Source organism: Hyperolius riggenbachi, chromosome 5 (assembly GCF_040937935.1).
Source record: "Hyperolius riggenbachi isolate aHypRig1 chromosome 5, aHypRig1.pri, whole genome shotgun sequence".
Lineage (NCBI taxonomy): Eukaryota > Metazoa > Chordata > Amphibia > Anura > Hyperoliidae > Hyperolius > Hyperolius riggenbachi.
The window spans coordinates 207,458,975-207,481,960 of NC_090650.1; the positions used below are offsets into that span (position 1 = coordinate 207,458,975).

The 22,986-nt window shown below is 44.3% G+C and overlaps 1 protein-coding gene across 5 annotated transcripts in view; it reads left to right on the forward strand.

The window, feature by feature from the left end:
• The window catches only part of AHRR (aryl hydrocarbon receptor repressor), a 456,078-nt gene that overhangs the window by 174,450 nt on the left and 258,642 nt on the right, over positions 1–22,986 (forward strand). Inside the window, exon 2 of one of the 5 annotated variants that reach the window (XM_068236647.1) lies at positions 7,275–7,388. The exons of the other annotated variants lie outside the window; for them this stretch is intronic. The gene's annotated coding sequence lies outside the window, so the exon portion shown is untranslated. The remainder of the gene's footprint in view (positions 1–7,274; positions 7,389–22,986) is intronic. 5 annotated transcript variants of the gene reach the window in all.

Consider the following 22,986-nt stretch of genomic DNA (forward strand, 5'->3'; position numbering starts at 1 on the left):
GCCCCCAGTATAGCTAGTTAGTTGCCCCCAGTATAGCTAGTTAGTTGCCCCCAGTATAGCTAGTTTAGTTGCCCCCAGTATAGCTGCCCCAGTATAGTTGCCCCCAGTATAGCTGCCCCCAGTATAGCTGGTATAGTTGCCCCCAGTATAGCTGGTATAGTTTCCCCCAGTATAGTTGCCCCAGTATAGCTAGTTTAGTTGCCAGGGGCGTAGCAATAGGGGTTGCAGAGGTTGCGACCGCATCGGGGCCAGAGGGGCCCCCGAAGGGTCCTCCCTCAACTACAGTATTAGCTCTGTATTGGTCCTGTGCTCATAATAATCACTTTTATAGATACTTTGAATAGTGGTTATCATTAGCAAACTGTTCCCTATTCCCTTCTTGCACCTCTGACACTGTGTTTTCCATTGGCAGGTTTTGGTGCGCCGTATCAATTGTTACATATTGAGCGCTTGGGGGGCCCCATTGTAAAACTTGCATCGGGGGCCCCCAGGTCCTTAGCTACGGCACTGTTAGTTGCCCCCAGTATAGCTGCCCCCAGTATAGCTGGTATAATTGCCCCCAGTATAGATGCCCCAGGAGGGGGAAGCAGCGCTAGAAGGAGGGGCAGTGGCGGCAGCGGTGGGGAGGGGGGAAATATCCCCCCCTCCCTCACCTGGGACCCCTCCTTCTGCCTCTCTACCCCTCCATAGAGTAGCGGTGGCAACTGCGGGCTCGGCGGCGGGGAGACATGCGCAGAATTACTCACCACGCCACGTTCCAAGCGCCGACAGCGTCATGTCGTCACAGATCTCCGCCTTCAATGCCGGCCACTGTGCTTCCAATAATCAGGAAGCACAGTGGGCGGCTTTGAAGGCGGAGATCTGTGACGACATGACGCTGCTGGCGCTTGGAACGCGGAAGTGGTGAGTAATTCTGTGCATGTCTCCCCGCCACCAAGCCCGCATTTGCCACCGCTACTCTATGGAGGGGGAGAGAGGCAGAAGGAGAGGTCCCAGGTGAGGGAGGGGGGGGGGGGGATATTTCCCCACTGCTGCCGCCACTGCCCCTCCTTCTAGCGCTCCTTCTAGCGCTGCTTCCCCCCTCCTGCTCTGCTGCTGTGGGGGGTCGTGGCGACACCCCCCTAGCAGTCTGTCACCCGGTGCGCCACGCTCGCTGCACACTACAGTAGGAACGCCACTGGTTCAATGTAATGTTTTTCTACAACATTTTATGTATATTTCGGCCCCCAAGCAGTGTGAAGTATTTTGACTCGGCCCTTGACCAAAAAAGTTTGGTGACCCTTGATCTAGAGCGTTTTTTTGGTCACTGATCCAAGGAGAAAATTCAATGTAGGCAATCATCGCCTCTGTCTGTTGATTAACTAATTGGTGGCCACTGGTTTTGAATGGCTCAAACTCTTTTCCTTCAAACGTACAAATTTGCATGATCTGTTTTTCGCTCATCACTATAATGTACAAAAGCAGAAATCAAGCAACAGCATTAAAGATCTGTGTTAACGCTCATCAGTTCACAATGAGTTTCAGTTTAGTTGTTGCGTGATTTGGGTATTTCCATTCATTCTATGGTAGCAGCAGCGGAGAGAAAAGTCTATGGTACAACCTGCAAAGCCTGCTGTAGAAAAGAAAAGTCAAGGTTCCTCCCCAGTTGTTATTATTTTCCCCAGTTTTGAAAGCATAATGTAATATAATGCCAGACTGTAGATTAATTAAGGCATGCAAATTGCATACGTACATGACACAGGACTTACGCAGTCCAGCATAAACACGAGCATTTCTATCTGTGGAACCTCTTACCATTTCACTCAGTTGTTTCATACTTGAACCAGTAGACCATGAAACTGCAACAAGTTGCCTGTTCTGACATTTGTTCTTGTTCAGATGAGCCTTGGGCCGCCATCAGAAATTTTTGGGCCCCATACTGGGCAAACCTACTGGGCCCCCATCACTCCCCTCTGCACCACGTGGCAAATCACAATCTTTGAAGGCCTGAACACACAAATGTTTGTGTGTCTGATTTTCATACACTGTCATGGCTGGGATTGTTCTGTATATGCTCAGTTCATTAAGACTGCAGAATGCTGCCAGCTATGGGAGCACTATGGAGGAGGCGCGCCACCAAGAACAATGCACGGGCAGTGCCCTGCAACCCAGCTGGATTGTGCAGGCTTCACAGGAGCACAACAGATCAGACCGGAAAGATATGGAGGGAGCTGACAGTCTACAGGGGGTTGCATAGAGCCCCAGGTAAGTATTACAAATCCTTTCTCCCATTCATCTCAGGTTTACTTTATTCACTAATTGACTAAGGTAACTCCTCGGGAAGCCTCTAACCACATTAATGGGCAGCCACAAGGACAGACACAGACTGCAGCTGGGGTCCCATGTGTGGCACTGTGCACCAGGCCACAGATTCACTTGGGCCCCATACAGCAGCCCCCCCCCCCCCTGTAATGCCCTGAAGGTGGCCCTGGATGAGCCAGTCTGTTTAAAGTGTAATTAAAGTCACTTACCTGGGACAATATTGTTTTCAAGGTTATCAAGCTGAAATTCCAATAGCCCAGTACTGGAAATTTTTATTATACCCTGAAATACCCATCCATAAATTGCATGGGGTGTCCTTTTTTCTCATGTCTTAAGCCCAATCTACACGATACGATCCTTTGTGTGATTCGATTACGATTCTATTTACAAATCAATTAAATCTGACATGTCCGATCGGGATAAGATTCAATTCAATTAGATATGCCATTGCAAAACAATGGCAAATCGAATTGAATCGAATCAAATCCCAATCAGACATGTTGGATTTAATCGAATCGTAAATAGAATCATAATCGATTCGCACAAAAAAACGTATCGTGTAGATGGCGCTTAAAGCCACATCTACACGGTACACTTTTCCATCATATCAATGATCTATTAGATAATTCTAATCAGATTGCGATAAATTTTTATTTTTTTGATAGATTTACATTCTAACATGTATCACATGGTGACATTTTTACTGTGGGCAGGTTATGTAGCTGCTGCTAGCTGTTTTGGCTGTTAGAGACAGCTGTAAGCAGCTATTTTCTGTCTCTGAACATTGTTACATTGTGGCAGTTTGCCAGGAGCACCGCGGTCCTCAGAGCTTCTTGTGGGAGGGGTTTCACCACAATATTAGTCATACAGCGCCCCCTGATGGTCTGTTTGTGAAAAGCAATATATTTCTCATGTAACAGGGGGTATCAGCTACTGATTGGGATAAAGTTCAATTCTTGGTTGGAGTTCCTCTTTAACAATAACAATCAATAGGAAGGGTAAAGGGAATTGTGGAAAACTGGAGAGGATTACGGAACTAACAAAAAAGGAGATCACATAACAACAGTTTTCGGCCAATATACATATTTTGACCTATCTGTTTTTTATTTTACACATGCTGTGTGTACTTTATGTGGGCTATCGGTGGGGAAAAAAAGAGGTAGAAACACTTTGGGACACTGTACCAACATTTTAACAATATTTGTAGCTGTACAACACCACGCATAGTTTGAGATCTACAATTAGTTATATTTGTTTGAACATAGCTAGTATAAAGTTATATAACAGGGTTTTTTCAGTTATGTAACTAGGTTGTTGTTTTTTGCAGTGGTATGAATATGAAGTACATACAAGTTAATATACCTGGTCACATATACCGTTTCTTCTTAGGAGACTTCTAGTAGAGATGGCCGAACCTCCGATTTTCGGTTTGCGAACCGCAAATGCGAACTTCCGCGAACTGCAATAGACTTCAATGGGGAGGTGCACTTTGAAAACTAGAAACATTTATGCTGGCCACAAAGTGATGGAAAAGATGTTTCAAGGGGTCTAACATCTGAGTTTTTGCATGGATGATTGGGATAGATGCCAAAAGTCCCGGGAAAAACTCTGGATTTGACACAAAGCAGCGTTTTAAGGGCAGAAATCACATTGCATGCTAAATTGAAGTGCTTTAAAACATCTTGCATGTGTATACATCAATCAGGAAGTGTAATTAGAGTACTGCTTTACACTGACACACCAAACTCACTATGTAACGGACTGCAAACAGTTGTTTGTGTTGTGACGGCCGTGCTAAACTGGTGCGCACCATGGCGAGAGTGCAGGCAATAGCGGTTTTCAAGCCCATATGGTCGCCAGGCTGAGGTAGCTCAGTGACAGAACAACAGTGATTGTCCAGCTGATCGAATTTGGTCTGTCCACAATGAAGCAACGACCTTATTATCTTTGGTGTGCCACTCCCCGAGACACTCATATAGCCTGCGGTCATTGCTTCATTGTGATACGCAAGCCCCTTCACCGCGGCAAGATAACGATCACGAAGGGGAATTGACACATGTACATGTCCATGCCTTTTGTTTTGTTGTTGCAGCTGCAGTGCAGCCCAAAAAATTAGGCAGGCATGTACACGCACCAGAAAAATTATTATAGTGGCCGCAAAAATTCAGGAATCCGCCTCGAGTCCTGGTGGACCCTGTTGGTGGTGGCGGAGAAGGCAGTCAAGCAGCCTGCAGACAGAGATGCTGTGTGGGGACTGACTTAATCATGGGGCAGGCAGTCACACGGCGTGCAGGCAGAGATGCTGTATGCGGCGTATTACAATGTGCACCTGTCACACACAGACAGGTACCAGACAGGCACAGTGACACTGCATGCGCTCACGTAGGTATGTGGGTGCACTGAAGGGAACAACAGGTAGGTATATGCAGTGATGGGTATTACAATGTGCACCTGTCACACACACACAGGTCCCAGACAGGCACAGTGACACTGCGTGCGCTCATGTAGGTAGGTGGGTGCACTGAAGGGAACAACAGGTAGGTATATGCAGTGATGGGTATTACGATGTGCACCTGTCACAGTAGTAATTATACCACCAAGGGGCCAAAGGTCAGCTGCGACTGACTGACAGGGCTGTATATAATGCAAGTGGGCCACAAAAAAAAAATTGATCACAAGAACAACATTAGCTCTGAAAAGAGCTGCTGAGGGGTGCTTTTTTAGCAATAAGAATCAGCAAGCGGCGCGCTAACAAGCCTACATAGCCTAACTAAGCTTTCCCTATGTGAGTCTGCAGCAGCTCTCCCTTCTCTAATTACTGCAGGCACACGAGTGAGTGAAAAGCCTCACACTGCCTGCCTTTTATAAGGGGGGGGGGGTCCAGGAGGGAGTGTAGCCTGATTGGCTACAATGTGCCTGCTGATTGTGATGTAGAGGGTCAAAGTTGACCCTAATTATGCACTATGGGGGCGAACCGAACTTCCGGAAAAGTTTGCGAACCACAGAAGTTCACCGGGAACCGTTCGCCGGCGAACAGTTCGGGCCATAACTTCTTGGTGTCTGCGGTCCGCTCTATAGACCTTCATCCATGCGAGTCATTAAGTCCATTAGTAGATCAGTTTGTGCTGTGCTGCAAAATGAACACACACTGCAGCATCTCTCCATTTTGGCAAAGCAGGTCTGCTGACAAAATAGCCTACCCGTCGAATGTGCCTACATCCAGTGACAAGCGCATAGGCAGGAGGGTTAAGGGTTAGAATTAGGGAGGAGAAGGGGATAGTGAAGTCAATGGGATGTAGGTTAGTTCAACGATGTAGGCTATTTTGTTAGGAGCACAGCCCTTGTTCAATTATACTACTACTTTGAGTGGGTGATCTCTGCCTGTAACAGAAGACAAGGCAATTGCTGTACCCTGAACTTGCAGTGCTGAATATCAGACAACGGGTGCCTCTTTTGGCCATTCTTGTCTTGTGGTCCTATTTGAAAAGTGTCTGCAGTATTCTCTGCACTTATATAACACACTCTTTACTGTCAGGCTGCCTATGTACATACAAGGCAGAATTTACACACAGGCCATGTTCTGTTATATTAATGACTATCCTGCAAGCTCTCTAGATTATGTTGATTCTGAACATATGTGTAAAATGAGAAGTACATTTAATTATTAAAGATTAATGGAGTCTGTTATTTGGTTGCATATTTTGAAATAATGTTTTGGTTACATTTGTTGTAAGTTTTATATTATGGTATTTTACATGTACAATATTGTGTATTGAATTGATGCATACTCCTCCAGTTGTTTACCTTTCCATTTATTTCTATTGTTTGGTTGGCATGTACAGTAAGGTGAAGGTATTAGCATTGGGTGAGGAGGAACAATACAGGCTTGAAAAACTCCTTATAAGTCTAAATAGTGTACCACAATAATAATAATAGTGTGCCAATAAAACTTTTAATGCTATGACTATAATGAGACAGTCTGATGGTATAAAACTGTAAACAGTTAACTTGGCAAGCACAAGGATAGCAGAAGTACTGTATATTTGTCAGTCGATCCAAGGAGGTGTAACAGTAGCAGACAGTCTTGACTCTTTTGGGCCCTTAAAGTGACTCTGTAACAAAAATTACAACGTTTTTTCTACCATCCTACAAGTTCCTAAACCTATTCTAATCTGTTCTGGCTCACTGCAGCTCTTTCTACTATAACCATCTCTGTAATAAATCAATGTATCTTTCCCCTGTCAGACTTGTCGGCCTGTGTCTGGAAGGCTGCCAAGTTCTTCAGTGTTGAACTGTTCCTCTATGCACACTCCAGTGTGTGTTTTATTTACATAAGCCAGCAGCTTCTCTGCTATCTTATCAGTGATAGAAGAGAGCTGGATAAAAATCCTCCTCTGGAGGCTGTGAAAGGAGCTGGTCTGTCACATACTGAGGAATTAACGACATAGGCAGAGCTGTCTGCAGGAAGCCTGTAATGTTCAGTGCATGAGAGAAGCTGGGGACAGAAGGTAAACACACACAAGTGATCTCTTGAGATTCAGAAGTAAGGCTGTATACAGCCTGCTTGTGTATGGATGTATTTTCTATGTGTGGACATGCTGTACATCAACCTACTTCCTGTTTTGGTGGCCATTTTGTTTGTTTATAAACAAACTTTTAAAAACTGTTTTTGACTACTTTTAATGCGGCGGGGAGCGGTGAAATTGTGACAGAGGGTAATAGGAGATGTCCCCTAACACACTGGTATGTTTACTTTTGTGCGATTTTAACAATACAGATTCTCTTTAAGGCATAGCTGTAGAAATTCAGCAAATGGCACAGTGTGACAATCTATGATGTAAAAACTATACTGGGGTAAAATGCAAGTTCATTCTTTGTTAAGGTAAAGCCATTATTTGATAGTAGGTTGTAATGGCAGAGACACAGCTGCTTAAATCAATTTTCAATGACATTTCCTCGAATTCCCACTCTAGGTTTCCTACTGCTGCCAGTAGAAGCTTGGTAATGCGCAGGTGATAATCCCAGCTTGGACACATCCCCAGAGCACTCTGAAATAGTAAAAAGGGCCAGCATTCCCAGAGGATAAAGTGAGACTGTACTTTGCATCTAGTACTGCAGTAATAATGTACATTTGCCATTAAAAATGATGACATTTCCTTCCTTCTAAATGTATTTGGAATGATTTGCAGGCATATCCTAGCTTATTTTGTATCTGTTCTGTATGAACTGTGTGCACTGCAACAGAGTCATTACAGGGAATTATTATTATTATTATTTAGTATTTATATAGCGCCGACATATTACGCAGCGCTGTACAGTGTATATATATATATTGTCTTGTCACTAACTGTCCCTCAAAGGAGCTCACAATCTAATCCCTACAATTGCCATATGTCTATATTATGTAGTGTAAGTACTGTAGTCTAGGGCCAATTTTAGGAGAAGCCAATTAACTTATCCGTATGTTTTTGGAGTGTGGGAGGAAACCGTAGTGCCCGGAGGAAACCCACGCAGACACTGAGAGAACATACAAACTCTTTGCAGATAGTGCCCTGGCTGGGAATGAGATCATCTGTCCAGAACTGGGGACAACATTTAAGATCAAAGATCATTACACCTGTGACTCTCAGTATGGTATATATAGGCAAACCACACAAAAAATTGAAAAACGTATCTCTGCACATAAATATAGGATCAAAGAAAGATTCATGGATCAGGCTGACCCTGTGCTGCCAACCACCATGTCAGCCAAGGAGATTTCAGGTAGAGGCCCGCGCGTGTCTAATTTTTCAGACCCATACCCGACCTGCAACCCGTTTTCTGGTGAATCTGGTACCCGCACCCGACCTGCAGGCCTCCAGACCCGCAACCTGACCCATGACCCATATTTCAATTTTATTATAAAATACACATTGGTAGTCTCACTGGAAGGCTGTTAAGTAAGTGAAACCTACTTTTATACAAAAACCAAAGCCAAGGAAGTGTTTAAGATTTTTTTTTTTTTACTTTTGACTAAATTATCTCATGCTTGCTTGCTTTCATTACCCACGACCCGACCCGCACCCGCAACCAAACTCACAACCCGATTGGAAACAAAATGGTTACCCAAACCCGACCTGCAATTCGGGTAACCCACTGGTGCTCCGAAGAGAAAGCTTTCAGATAAAAACTTTGGGCACTATGGAACCTAGGAGTATGAACAGAAGCTTCTGATGAGTCAATACGACGAAACATGTAAGATTTAGATTTAGGATGCGGAAGTAAGAGCGGAGTTCCACGTGGGTTGCTGAGCAGCGTCCTGGGCTGTGATGATAGTGGAAGTACACGCCATTTCGATTACAGTGGAGGGACTACAAGTGCCAGCCCGGGGCCCAACTAAGCGGGGGAGAGCCCGTACCCAAAACTCTGTGCTGACTATTAAAAGAAAGGAATTTGTGAGTGTAATTTTATAACAATAAATGTCGCTGGTTTTACACTATGCGAGGCGTTTGTTTTGAGGTAATACTCATATGGAAGTTGGAATTTGGTCTGCAAGGAACAAGAAGGAGTACCTGGTACCCTGTGGTGACACACATCAGTTCAGTGTGGGTGGGGGACGGCCCGAAATGTCCCAAATACTTGGTTGTATCTGCATGTTTCCACAATAGCACAAATTGATAAAGTGACAGATTACCCCAAAATGTTGTTGTTACTATTGACTATTATGAATTAATAAAATAGCAAATGATGCTGATGTGATGGTGCCAAGTCCTTCATTGAATACTGTACCACGTCCAGGGGGCTGTCTGATGGGCCTTGGCACACCACCTGTCTAGTGAATTCTTCCTCTCTACAAAGGGGGAAGATTGATAAGTGTACGGGCATCTTACCAGAAAGCCCTTCTCCCTTTACAAAAGATTTGACTGTTTTAGCTGCTGCATGAGGTTTACTTGTGGGACAAGGTTTTCCAGCATAAGGCAAGGATACAAAAATGCAGCTTCAACTCCACAAATAGATTAATCCTCAGTAACAGATGACAGACCTCAATAACACACAACCTGATGACAGATCCTAGTAAGAGACATACCTGCATGGCAGAACCCTATAACAGATGACAGCTCCCAGTAACAAATGGACCCCAATGTCAGATACCAGTAACAAATCAGACCCCAGTAACAAATGGCAGCTCGAGCATTACTTACCTCTTTTTCCAATCCATAGCTGCATCTCATGGCTTTTTTGCAGCCACTGCTGCCTCTTCTGTATGTTTCGTGTGCTTTTTTTCCACATCTAGTTTGCTGCTTGGCAGGAAGGACAGGAGAGGGATTTATTGAGGGCCTGGGGTGTTAGAGTGAAGGCTATTGAGTGTGATGAGGTAAGTGGGAGAGAGATGGGCCTATTGAAGGTGGAGGAATTAGGGCGGAATTCAGTGAAGACAGGGAGGAGCATTCAGGGAGCATTCAGGGAGCAGGGGCTGGGTACTGGACCCTTCAAGACCATGGATCCAGGTTGCAATAGCGACTGCTGGGAACCCTGCTCCTTTTCCAGCTATCCTTTCCCTGAAATTTTCCTCTGTCCTCTACCCCCTAATGCCCCATACCACTAACCCTCCTAACTCCTATCCTCTATCTGAACTTCAGTTACGGTATATCATAGCCGAGCCCCATTGCCTATATCCAGAGCTCTCCAGCACTACATACCAAGCACCAGCACTCAGGGCCAGTTCTAGACTTTTTGCTGCCTGAGGCAAACTTGTGAGGATGTGCACCCCCCACACACACACACATACACACACTCAGGGGCGTAGCAATAGGGGTTGCAGAGGTAGCGACCGCATCTGGGCCTTTGGGCCAGAGGGGCCCCGAAGGGCTCTCCCTCAAATACAGCTTTAGCTCTCTATTAATCCTGTGCTCATAATAATCACTTCTATAGATACTTTGAATAGTGGTAATCATTAACAAACTGTTCCCCATCCCCTTCTTGCACCTCTGACACTGTAGTTGCCATTGGCAGGTTTTGGTGCATCATATCAATTGTTATGTATAGAGTGCTTGGGGGGCCCCATTGTAAAACTAGCATCGGGGCCCACAGCTCCTTAGCTACGCCACTGCACACACTCCCCACTTGGAATGATCGCACAGCACCCGACAATTTACTCTGTTTCATTTATGTTCTCACATGACATGCTGCTGCTCACTACATTAGCACACTGGCTGGCTGTGAGTCTGTGACAAACAAACTGCTCACCCTCAACCACTCCATTGCTCCTTAGTCAGGACAGCAGTGCCACCTCCTCTCTTCTGCTGTGCAAGTCAAATGAAACACTGCTGCTCTCTTGCCTCCCCCTCCCCCCTCCTCACTTACTATCAGACTCCTCACACAGCACAACAAGATGCTTTTCTCCAATGATGACCTCTTCATCTCGCTCTCCTCTCGCTTCTCCTCCTACTCTAACTGCATGCTGTTAGTGTAAACACAGCACAAAAATGCTGCCCCTGTAATCTCTGCACCTTGCTTCATGAGAGATCCAGTCCTGCCAGCACTTTTCTATTAAATAGCTGCTAACAGGCAACCGCCCAAGTCAACTTCCTGTGCACTTGGCTACTTCAGTGGCCGAGCATCGGCACTTGGCTATATAATACTATCACCTATGTTATTCACCCAACACTCAAAATCCACAAGTTTACATTGCAGCCTATGGTGGTATTGGATTTAACTGATGGGCTGTGCACCCAAATTAACAGCACTGCCCTCAAATTGCATTTGTAAAAAAAAAAAAAGTGACCCTATTTGAACTGTATCTATGAAGAAAATGAATATCATCATAAATCTAAAAGCTAGAAATAGGATAAAGAAAGCACCATATTTTTCAATCAGATTTTATTTATTTAGTGTTTACATAGCGCTGACATCTTCCACAGCACAGTATATAATCTTGTCACTAACTGTCAGAGGGGCTCACAATCTAATCATGTTCGTGTCAGGGTCAGCAGTTCAAATCAAGTGGGTTAACTTGTGTTGGGGCAAAATAAAACCATATTCATTATAACATGTCAACAGGGCCGGGCCAAGGCAGAGGCGAGAGAGTCTCCAGCCTCAGGGCGCAGTGTAGGAGGGGGCGCATAACTCACTCAGCTATCATTCCCCTATTCTGTTTGCAGTGAGAAAAAAGTAAAGGGGATACATGGCAGTGACTGCAAGCCAAATAACTAGATATTAAGGTGTTTGGGGGGGGGGGGGGTGTCGGGGGCCCTGGGGCACCTCTTAGCAATCAGTGTGAGACTGCTAGGGTGGAAGGGATGGAGGGGCGCACTTTGGTGCCTCAGCCTTGGGTGCTGGAGGACCTTGTCCCAGCTCTGCATGTCAAATAAATGCATAGATATATTATTGCCTAACAATGTTAATGGTTGTATTTCATTGCATGTTGTAGTTTGATCTTAAGTCACACAAGTTTCTTATTAAATGACTAAAACAGTCTTAGGGGGAAATTAGATATTACCCTTGTTTATTTTTATATTTGTATTTAATGACAGCAGAACTAAGGCAAACATGCTAGCTCACTTTCATGGTAAGCATAATATGTGTTGCTAAGGAGCCAGGTCTGTGCCTCTTTAAGAGCACGAGAGCCTTGTTACATTATCTCCTTTAAAGCCTTTCTAGGCAGAGGATTGCGTGACTGTAAAGGCTCAGCTGTGAGGCTGGAGAAGAGTAGCTATGAAAACGATCTCTTCATCAGAGCAGCATCATTCAGCTGATTGGTGATCTAGAAAAACCATTAATGAGCCAACTCCCCATAGTATTCTGCTTGTACAGTAGTTGCTGATTCTGCAGGCTCAGGATTTTAAACTCCAGGGCAATCTTAAAGAGGCATAAAGCAAATCATTGTACTTAAAGCATATTAAATAGCTCAAGAGCTAATTATAAATACATTCACTAGTATGTTAAAGATTTAGCATTTATATACTGTAGTTGTTTAATGCTAAGTATGAGATTATACAGAAATACAATAGGACTAAATGTGCAGAACAGAGTAGCAGCAACAGCAGCAGCAGCAGTAGATAATATTAAAGAAGCCTAAGATAAAAAAACAAACAAACAACTATACAGTATATATAATACTGACAGATGTCAAGGGTGTGACTAAAGCCATAGAAGACCATGCCACTGCTGTAGGTCTAACAGAAGAAACCCCATGCTGCATGGCTACATGGTGTTTCATTGAGCGTCTGGACTTTCCTTTCACATAGTGTTTTATACAAGTAGAAACATTAAACTTGCATGCAATAAATGTGAAAATTTGAGTACAACTTTACAGAATGGTTATGAAAGCCGAACTAAATATTGGTGTTTCAGAATGTCACAGGTGTGACTAAAGGGATTGCCTTTGAATTGAAAGTATGAGAGATTATTCTATGAGATCTCATCACAAATAAGTGTACCCCTGCTAGTAGTGAAATCATGGATGCCACTTCGTCCCTTTAAAACACATATTGAGATCGCAAGTGTTGTGTTGATGAAACACAGATAAAGGACTGAATGAGTCTTAGCAGACAAATCCAACAGTGGGCCCCTGTGCAGAATAAATAAAGGGGCCGCATGTGAGTGGCCATTATCATATCATATTACGTTTGGATCCAAATAATGTTGAGAACATAAAAGTGCATGAATCTAGGTTACATTCTGTAGGCACTATGTTAATGTAGCACACATTTTATACTTGTGTATGACTGGGCCACAAGCAAATATCATCACTGTTTCAGAGAGAAATCCATACAGAAGAACCTACAGAATAATCAAGCCCTAACTGTAGTGCAGCTGCATGGGCACTAGAGGGCATGGGGCCCCTGTGCGGCTGCACGGCCTGCACGGCCCTATGTCCGCCTCTGCTTCGGCTCCTTTTCCACAGGAAGATAAAGGCAGTGAATTCAGGCACTTGCTAGCTCTCGGCATGGGTGTTGGAAATATGCCTTCCATATACAATCATATCTGAGGGCAACCATGTATTTTTGCTGCCGGGTAACACCACCACATGTTAAATAATGACATAAGTGGTGTGCCATTTGATTATATAAAATTGGAGCTGAGACGCGCTCGTGGCCAGCAGTTGGGAGGCTAACTGCCCGATAAGCACGCAGCTCAGCCATCCATGGAAAAGGGGCCTCTCTGAAATGATGTATATATTATATTATGTAACTCTTATTTGTCCAGCTAAAGGGAGGGATCACACTTTCAGGGCATTAAAATGCAAAATGTTTTGCTGCACACCATGCCTGTTTACGTATGGGAAAAAAAGCAAGTGTTTTGCACAGCAGATTGAAAAACTGTACATATTGTCCAGAAAAAAAGCTATTTATTTAAGAGGAGACACTTACCGTCCCCTTTAGTAAGCACTCCTGCTCTCGGGCTGGCTGCTATCCATTCCATTTCACATAAAGTCACGCTGTGACCCCGGAAGAGGAACCTGCACGTCCTCTCTGTGCATGTGCAGGCTTCCTAGCTTCTTCCTCCCCTCCACGCATGAACCGCAAAATGATGCATGGAAGAGGGGTCACAGCATGACTTTATGTGAAAGTCGCCGATCCCATGTAATGGAGAGCAGCCAGCCCGGGAGCAGGAAGATTACGTAAGGGGCCGGTAAGTGTCTCCTCTTAACCAAATAGCCGTGGGTATGCTTATATGCATACCCATGCGATCTGCTCAGGGTCCCTTTAAAGCCACCAGCAATCAAGAAAATACTCTAATAATAATTTTGACAATACTTTTTCACCAGCTTTTTGGTACTTTTTCAATTGCAGAGTGCTGAAAAGTTATTTTAAATAAAAGATGAAAAATTATATCCTAGGAGAAAACTTAGGAGAAAAAACAAATTGGATCAGACCCATATTGTCTTAACTGGTTTGAGTTAACGCTCTCTTTTCCCAAGCAAACCAAAGAAATCACAGGGATCATCCCATTTACAATGATGACAATCAAGATCCCCTTTAGTGTATATAGACAGATTTCCCCCACCCCCCTTTGGTGTATATTGGCAGATCCCCCCCCCCCTTTAGTGTATATAGGCATATCCCCCCCCCCCTTTTTAGTGTATATAGACAGATCCACACACCCCCTCTCTTTTAGTGTATAGAAGCAGATCCCCCCCTTTAGTGTATATAGGCAGATCCCCCCCCCCTTTAGTATATATAAACAGATCCCCATTTTAGTGTATATAGCTAGGCAGATAAATAGTGTATAGTATACAAGCAGATCCCCTTTTAGCGTATATAGGCACCCCCCCCCACTTCCCCAACCAGGAGGCAGTTGGGGTATCTTACTTTTCTGCTTGTAGCTGGGGACAGAAGATGGCCAGGAGTCAGGAGTGACAAGCAGGTCTCTCTCTGTTTAGTGCGCAGACATCGCCTGTGAGCCAAGGGGTGGTGCTATGGCTCACACAGACTCAGGATGAGGCAGCAGCAGGTTCCTGGAGTCTTCACCCCCAGCGGCACCAGGGGGCGGAGCTACCACTCGCAGCAGCAGTCACAGACTGACCCGGCGCCAGCAGGTAGAAATGTGGCCAGTGCCAGTTGAATGCACATCACGTACACCCCCCTGGAAGCCGGCGCCCTGAGCGACCGCTCTGGTCGCTCAGGTCAAAGGCCGACCATGCCTACTGTAAGCTGAATATTGAAACAACCCATTAAAACTACCAGCTTGGAATAACTGTTGGAGCATAAATCTACTGTCATTTATTACCCCATTAATGGCATATACTCTGTCTCATCCATGCAAATGTGTATAAAAGGCTTGCCTGGTAAGCAGCTACTGCCATGACTGCCATTATTGTCTTTTTTGCTTTTATGGATGTACAAAATTATTTTTTTGTTTGTTTGTTTTTTTTTCATTTCTATATTCTACCAAACATGGTTATATTTTCAATGCAGGGAGGATGAAATCCGCACACCAACGGGTAAAGTCCAAGGGTTATTTATTAAATCAAATCCAACTCACAAAACAGTAAAATGGCTGACATGTTTCGAAACATATCCTTACTCATAGCCTAAACACACTGACATCTTGGTGGATCATATATACAGCCAAGACCGCCCCTCAGGGCGTGTACTCATGAGATCATAGAAGATCAACCTTGATTTAAATTTAAAGGTGCAGGAACCGAGCCTTCCAGAGTATATATATATATGTCCACCATTACAATATTTCCATACAAAGATTGACAAGAAATACAATAGCTAAAATGCATGAATATAAACTTACAAAATTACAAAAATAGCAAAGGTTAAAGCGATTTCAATATATAAAATTAATATCCCACCTGGCATTCAAACCTTTCGGCTCCCTAGTACCCATCTGTAAAATCCAGAAGGCCTCTCTTGTTCGTAACTTTTTGTATACATCAGCCCTGTCTAATTGGAACAGTAACCTTCTCAATACCTTGAAAGGTGAAGCCCTTCATAATACAACCATGTTCCTCCCTGTAATGTCTTGCCACATTGCTGATATTGTCTGTCTTCCAAGAGGCCCCATTGTAGTGCTCAGAGATCCTTTGTCTTAACCTGCTGGGCGGTCTGGACGAGCTCAGCTCGTCCAGTACCGCCGGAGCCTGCCGCTCAGGCCCTGCTGGGCCGATTTGGCTCAAATAAAAAGCAGCACACGCAGCCGGCACTTTGCCAGCCGCGTGTGCTGCCTGATCGCCGCCGCTCTGCGGCGATCCGCCGCGAGCAGCGGCGAAAGAGGGTCCCCCCAGCCGCCTGAGCCCAGCGTAGCCGGAACAAAAAGTTCCGGCCAGCGCTAAGGGCTGGATCGGAGGCGGCTGACGTCAGGACGTCGGCTGACGTCGATGACGTCACTCCGCTCGTCGCTATGGCGACGATGTAAGCAAAACAAGGAAGGCCGCTCATTGCGGCCTTCCTTGTTTATTCTGGGCGCCGGAGGCGATCGGAAGATCGCCTCCGGAGCGCCCTCTAGTGGGCTTTCATGCAGCCAACTTTCAGTTGGCTGCATGAAATAGTTTTTTTTTTATTAAAAAAAAACCCTCCCGCAGCCTGCCTGGCGATCTTAATAGAACGCCAGGCAGGTTACAACATGTAGTGCAGCCCACGTATTGTAGACTGCAAATTGTACAGGTGACCACATAAATGACAGATTTTGTGTTACAATTAATAGATTGTCGTAGAGGAAAAGTTTTTTGGTTAGCAATGGAGGAGACATCACGCGAGGAATGGTGGTAAGCACAATAGTTACAAGAAGAAAATCCACACCTGTACGACCCAACAGTGGATAACCATGTCCCTGTGGGGGAATACATTAGAGCTAGAAGGAACTGCTCTACAGATGAGTTCACACTACATGAATTTTCTACTCTTAAATCACGTTTTAGGTCTAGAGGTTACCCCGACTCCGACTTAGACAGGGCCCAGAGAATTGCTGTCTCCAAAGATAGAGATAAACTTTTACAGAATAATCCTGACATTATATCGACACAGGACTCCAATGCTAGCACCCTTAACTTTATAACAACATATAGCCAACAATATGATAAGGTCACAGGAGTTATCAAGGGATATATCCCAGTTTTATATGCGGACGATAAGTTACAACAGGTGCTTGAACCGGGCTGTAAATTTGCTTATAAAAAGGCTCCATCCCTGGCATCCATCCTTTCTCCTAGTTTGTTCCAGTCCTCTTCTGCACCTAAGCACCCCACATGGTTATCCACTGTTGGGTCGTACAGGTGTGGATTTTCTTCTTGTAACTATTGTGCTTACCACCATTCCTCGCGTGATGTCTCCTCCATTGCTAACCAAAAAACTTTTCCTCTACGACAATTTATTAATTGTAACACAAAATCTGTCATTTATGTGGTCACCTGTACAATTTGCAGTCTACAATACGTGGGCTGCACTACACATTGTTTAAGACAAAGGATCTCTGAGCACTACAATGGGGCCTCTTGGAAGACAGACAATATCAGCAATGTGGCAAGACATTACAGGGAGGAACATGGTTGTATTACGAAGGGCTTCACCTTTCAACGTATTGAGAAGGTTACTGTTCCAATTAAACGGGAGGATGTATACAAAAAGTTACGAACAAGAGAGGCCTTCTGGATTTTACAGAAGGGTACTAGGGAGCCGAAAGGTTTGAATGCCAGGTGGGATATTAATTTTATATATTGATATCGTTTTAACCTTTGCTATTTTGCTATTTTTGTAATTTTTGTAATTTTGTAAGTTTGTATTCATGCATTTTAGCTATTGTATTTCTTGTCAATCTTTGTATGGAAATATTGTAATGGTGGACATATATATATATACTCTGGCAGGTTCGGTTCCTGCACCTTTAAATTTAAATCAAGGTTGATCTTCTATGATCTCATGAGTACACGCCCTGAGGGGCGGTCTTGGCTGTATATATGATCCACCAAGATGTCAGTGTGTTTAGGCTATGAGTAAGGATATGATCCGAAACATGTCAGCCATTTTACTGTTTTGTGAGTTGGATTTGATTTAATAAATAACCCTTGGACTTTACCCGTTGGTGTGCGGATTTCATCCTCCCTGCATCCTGACCTGCCGTCTGCTTTCCAGCACCCTGCACAGGGTAACAGAGGTAGTGCGGTTTCTTCCTTCAATCTTATGTTATATTTTCAATGTAGTAAGTCGAAATCAGCCTTACGATAGTTTTAAATGAATCTTTAGACTTTTTTTAATTGTAGATAGTGCAGAAAAGTTATGCCCTTATTCAATTCACTTTTTCCTTTAAGTTTTCTCCCAGGAGATAATTTTCCATCTTCTGTTTAAAACACCTTTTCAGCACTCTGCAATTGTAATAGTAGGCGAAAAAGTACTGTCAAAAATTATTCTGTGTATTTTCTTGCTTGTTGGTGCCTTAAAAGCATTTTATTGTTCTAGATTCCTATACAAATCCTCTACATTGTAAGCCTTCGGGCAGGGTCCTCCTCCTTTTGTGTCCTACCTGATCATGCACCTCCATTACTGTGCACGTATGCTATGCATTTGAGTGAACTCAACTTGCCTAATCTCCATGCTCCCATCCAGTGACTGACTAAGCATTGCCTTGTACTCATACTGTGCTGCGTGATCCGTTTTTTCTTGTATTCCTGTATTGTCGTATTGCTGTATATAACCCCTAAATATTGTCTGTAACCTTAACTAATGTCCAGCGCTGCGTAATATGTTGGCGCTTTATAAATACAATAAATAAATAATTAATAAATAAAATAATATTGTTAAGGTATGGCAATATCTACTACAAGGAAACTAGTAGAAAAAAGTAATTGAAAAAGGCCCCCAAAATCTCTGACATGGTAAGAATGGCTGTAACTGTCCTCATTGGCAAGCTTTAACCACCCTGGCGTTCTGATTAAATCGCCAGGGTGGCTGCGGAAGGGTTTTTTTTAAATTAAAAAAAAACTATTTCATGCAGCCAACTGAAAGTTGGCTGCATGAAAGCCCACTAGAGGGCGCTCCGGAGGCGATCTTCCGATCGCCTCCGGCGCCCAGAATAAACAAGGAAGGCCGCAATGAGCGGCCTTCCTTGTTTCGCTTATATCGTCGCCATAGCGACGAGCGGAGTGACGTCATCGACGTCAGCCGACGTCCTGACGTCAGCCGCCTCCGATCCAGCCCTTAGCGCTGGCCGGAACTTTTTGTTCCGGCTACGCTGGGCTCAGGCGGCTAGGGGGGCCCTCTTTCGCCGCTGCTCGCGGCGAATCGCCGCAGAGCGGCGGCGATCAGGCAGCACACGCGGCTGGCAAAGTGCCGGCTGCGTGTGCTGCTTTTTATTTCGTTAAAATCGGCCCAGCAGGGCCTGAGCGGCAGCCGCTGGCGGTGTTGGACGAGCTGAGCTCGTCCAGACCGCTCAGCTGGTTAATTCCACTTCCCAAGTCTATGGAAAACTTAAAATGAGTTTTGCTTTAAATTAATTCAATATGAGCAATATATTAAATACATTTAATCAGCTCAATGAATAAGGCTGCATGGCAATTAAAATGTTATTTTTTAAAACTATGAATTTGTAGCGTCTGAATGTTTATTTATATCAGTATACCAGAAGGACTGGATCAAATCTCATTCAGTTTACTTGATAAGTTATTCTAACTGCTCCTTTCTAAATTGTCTTCTGCTTGGCCAGCATTATTTTGAAAAAAAAAAAAATATATGACAGTAAAATTTGCAGATGCCCCAAATTTTTGTCATACAGACATGCATGTGTGTCTAGCAAATTATGATTGTTTCTGCTTTGATGCGTGAAGTGAGCGACCCAGCTTAGAGATGTTATTCCAGTAGCCGGACAATCTTATATGGTATTAGTCCTGACTGTTAACATGTGTCACTGTCAAGGATTTATTCTGATATGTGTGTCTAGATATTAAACTAAATTTAAGAGTAAAAGTAAGTTTTAGGTATTCTGGGATATCTTTATTATAATTTTTGCATTTTGTACATTAAAGAGTACCCGTGACTTTAAAAAATGAAAAAGTTAGACACTCATATAAACCAGAGGATTCCCCTGTCCCCTCTACTTTGCCATTCCAGGGCTGGGACCCCCAGACTTCCTCAACAAGGGCTTGTAGACTGGAGCTGACCACACTGCACAAGCGGAAGATAGATCACACCTGTGCTGTAGCACTGAGCTGTCCAGCCTTGACTTTTTCCACCTAGAGTAAGCTGCTGCACAAGCGTAAGCTTTCCTGCCCCTGTGCATTGTGGATGCACTTGTTTATAAATGGGACGCAGCTGCAAACTTCCAGAGGGTCCTGGCATTTAGTGGTGGTCTCGAGGAGGACATAATAAGCCCCTGCTGCAGGCCAGGAATTACCTCACAGAAGCCTATTAGTACAGATGTCGTGGCACCCTAGACTTCGCCCTCCATGTACCTACAGAGACCCGCTGAACCGCACCGCAAGTGTGTTGGCTGTCCCAGCTGTCACTTCTCCCTTACTTAACTTGCCCTTCATAGGTAGCTACCCCCTTAGGTAGATACCCCTTAGTATAAGTTAGCCAGAAGTACCCTCAATATTAAGTAGCTAGAGGTGCTCCCAAGTATTAGGTACCTATAGGTGCCCCAAAGTATTAGGTAGCTAGAGGTTCTCTCAAATGAAGGGAGATCTAGTCAATGGAATGCCCAGACCTGGGTGAGTAACCTCTTTTGCACTCCGTTTGGGACTCTGCATAGGTAAGGCAGGAGGGAGGCACTTGAGGAGGGGACTGAGCTTCATTTCCATCATCAGGCACTAGGGATGATCAATGAGATGCAAATTGTTCCAAAATTATGCACATTTTTATGCAAATATATGCCAATTGAAACCTAGGTTTAAATTAATTGGTCCATTTTCAAGCTGCATACAGTAGCATAAAAATTTGCATACATTTGCATCAACTCAAAACAATTTGTATATCTGTGATCATCCCTAGTAGGCACGTGCCTACAGTGACTTATGGTAAATCTGGCCTGCTCTGCAGGATTCAGAGGCTTTCGTCTACTGAAGTAAGTATGTAACGTTTTCCTTTTTCAAAGTCACAGGTTTTCTTTAAGATCAATATAAGGGCAGTTGAAGACAACAGTGGTTGAGAAAGGCTGGGCTAGATTGATCCAAAAGACTAGATTTCTATTACAACTACTAGGCTGGATTGACACTGTGCACGTTGCATAATGCACGTGTTATAATGTGTGTGTACTGCAATGGACACTGTGTGTGTTATAGCATGCATACATTCAAAGCCTACATGCAGCGATCCATTACAACGCAGAGAATGAAAGAATCATGCTCATTATCTGTTTATAAGGAAGAAAGGGTTGTTTGACCTCTGTACTTGACAGAGGGAGCGATCTTGGCAATACCGATGTAAAGTATAGGCAAAGTATGTTAGTTGATGCTGCTCCTTTAAAAGCCACTCTGGGTGGTGAGGACATCTGTAAAGGACAAGGGGGGGAAAGGAAGGGGCGGGAGAGAGCGCACTCAATAGACAATTTGAGGAAACTGGTTAGCCAACTTGGAATAATCTCACCTGAGATTCTTGGCGATTAGCCCTCAGGCTTTTTTAGCCTGATGAAAGAGAGTTGAGCTCTCGGAAACGCGTCGCTGTTTATTACGGTAGTAATATTGTAATGCTTTTAACTACACTACACGGCAGCCACCTTTTATCCTTTCTACCACGCACTAGCCTGTCAGCTCACAAACTCACCTCCAGGTGCCTGCTGCTTGCTTGTGTGAGATACGCAGAGCAGAGTGGAGTTTCTCCTAGCCATTACCCCTCACACAAACCGAGCCAGCTCCTGGCTCCAAGAGCTCCTGCAGCCTGTGGCTTACAAGTGTAAAGCATACAGAGCAGCTGGAGTAATCTAGGCACAAACTTGGTTCCTCCTGCACATCCAAGACACCTCTGTGCAGACAATCCTATGCATAAATACGGCCGCCTAAGGTAGCATTTGCGAGGAGTGGAAATACATCTGATCCAGGACTGAAGTTCAGTGGACGGAGGAGCATATCTGCCAGTACATCTTGTGGAGGAAGATCGCTGGAAAGACCTGGTTCCCGGTTCTGAGTGGGACAAAAGCTCTTCAGCCGACCAACCCATATTATCTGTTTATGTCATAAATTGTCGCTCCTTCTGTGTTTTTTCTAATTAATTATTTATTTGTCTAAACTCACAAGCCCTCTCTCCCTATTTGTCTAAAGATGCCCATTAATTGTTAGTGAATGATCTTATTGTCAATCAGATTACTCCGATCCTATTGTGTGAAAACAGAGTATCCAATAGGCCTAATCGATCCTGAATGATTGCATTATCAATTATCAATCATGTCCTTAACCACTTGAGTACCAGCAGTCTTTGGCCCCCTAAAGGATACCAGAGCCGAAGTAAATAGGAAAAACAAGGGAAGCAGGCATGTAGTGGAAGCTGTCTTGATGCCCACTGCTCCCCCCATTCTCCTGTCTGCCCCTCCGATCCTACCTAAGTGCACCCGGCAACCTCTTTTGAGTCGGCCTGGTAAGGCCGTAGTGTACAAGCGTGGCTGCGCACATCCTACATCGTATGCACATGACGCCATGGTGTCATTTTTTGTGGGGTTTTTTACAAGTGTTTTATTTTGGTAACTATAGGGTAGGGGTGTAAGGGGTTAAAATTTAATAAAAATGTTTGTATATATGTATATCTTTATATAAATATATGTATAATGTATTTGTGGGGCATTTTTACTTTTTGGCCACAAGATGGTGCTACACTGAAGTATTGCTAACAGTACTCGGAAGTACTAAGGCCTCGTTCACATCTACACAGCGCAGACGCACAACACGTACGATCGCACGCCATCTGCGCCCCTACCCACTGCGCTGCTGATCCCTTCCATTGACAGTGATGGGTCAGCTCTGCGCTTGCAAGCAAAATGCAGGCAGCAGTATGCAAGCGCATCATAGCACATCATACTGCTGCACAGCGCAGTAGATGTGAATGGCATAAGGGCTGTCTATGCCCTTTTCCCGTTCACCACATCATATGCGCTTCCAAATGTGCATGGAAGCGCGTATGATGTGAATGAGGCCTTAGTGTATCTGTTTACATTTGTTTTCGGAATAAAATGCCGGAGTATTGCATATTCCGGCTTTACATTCATCACATCACTGCAATCAGGTTTGGGAACAAGCTGTTTCCATTCCCCTATCACTAAACGGCGGGATTGCGT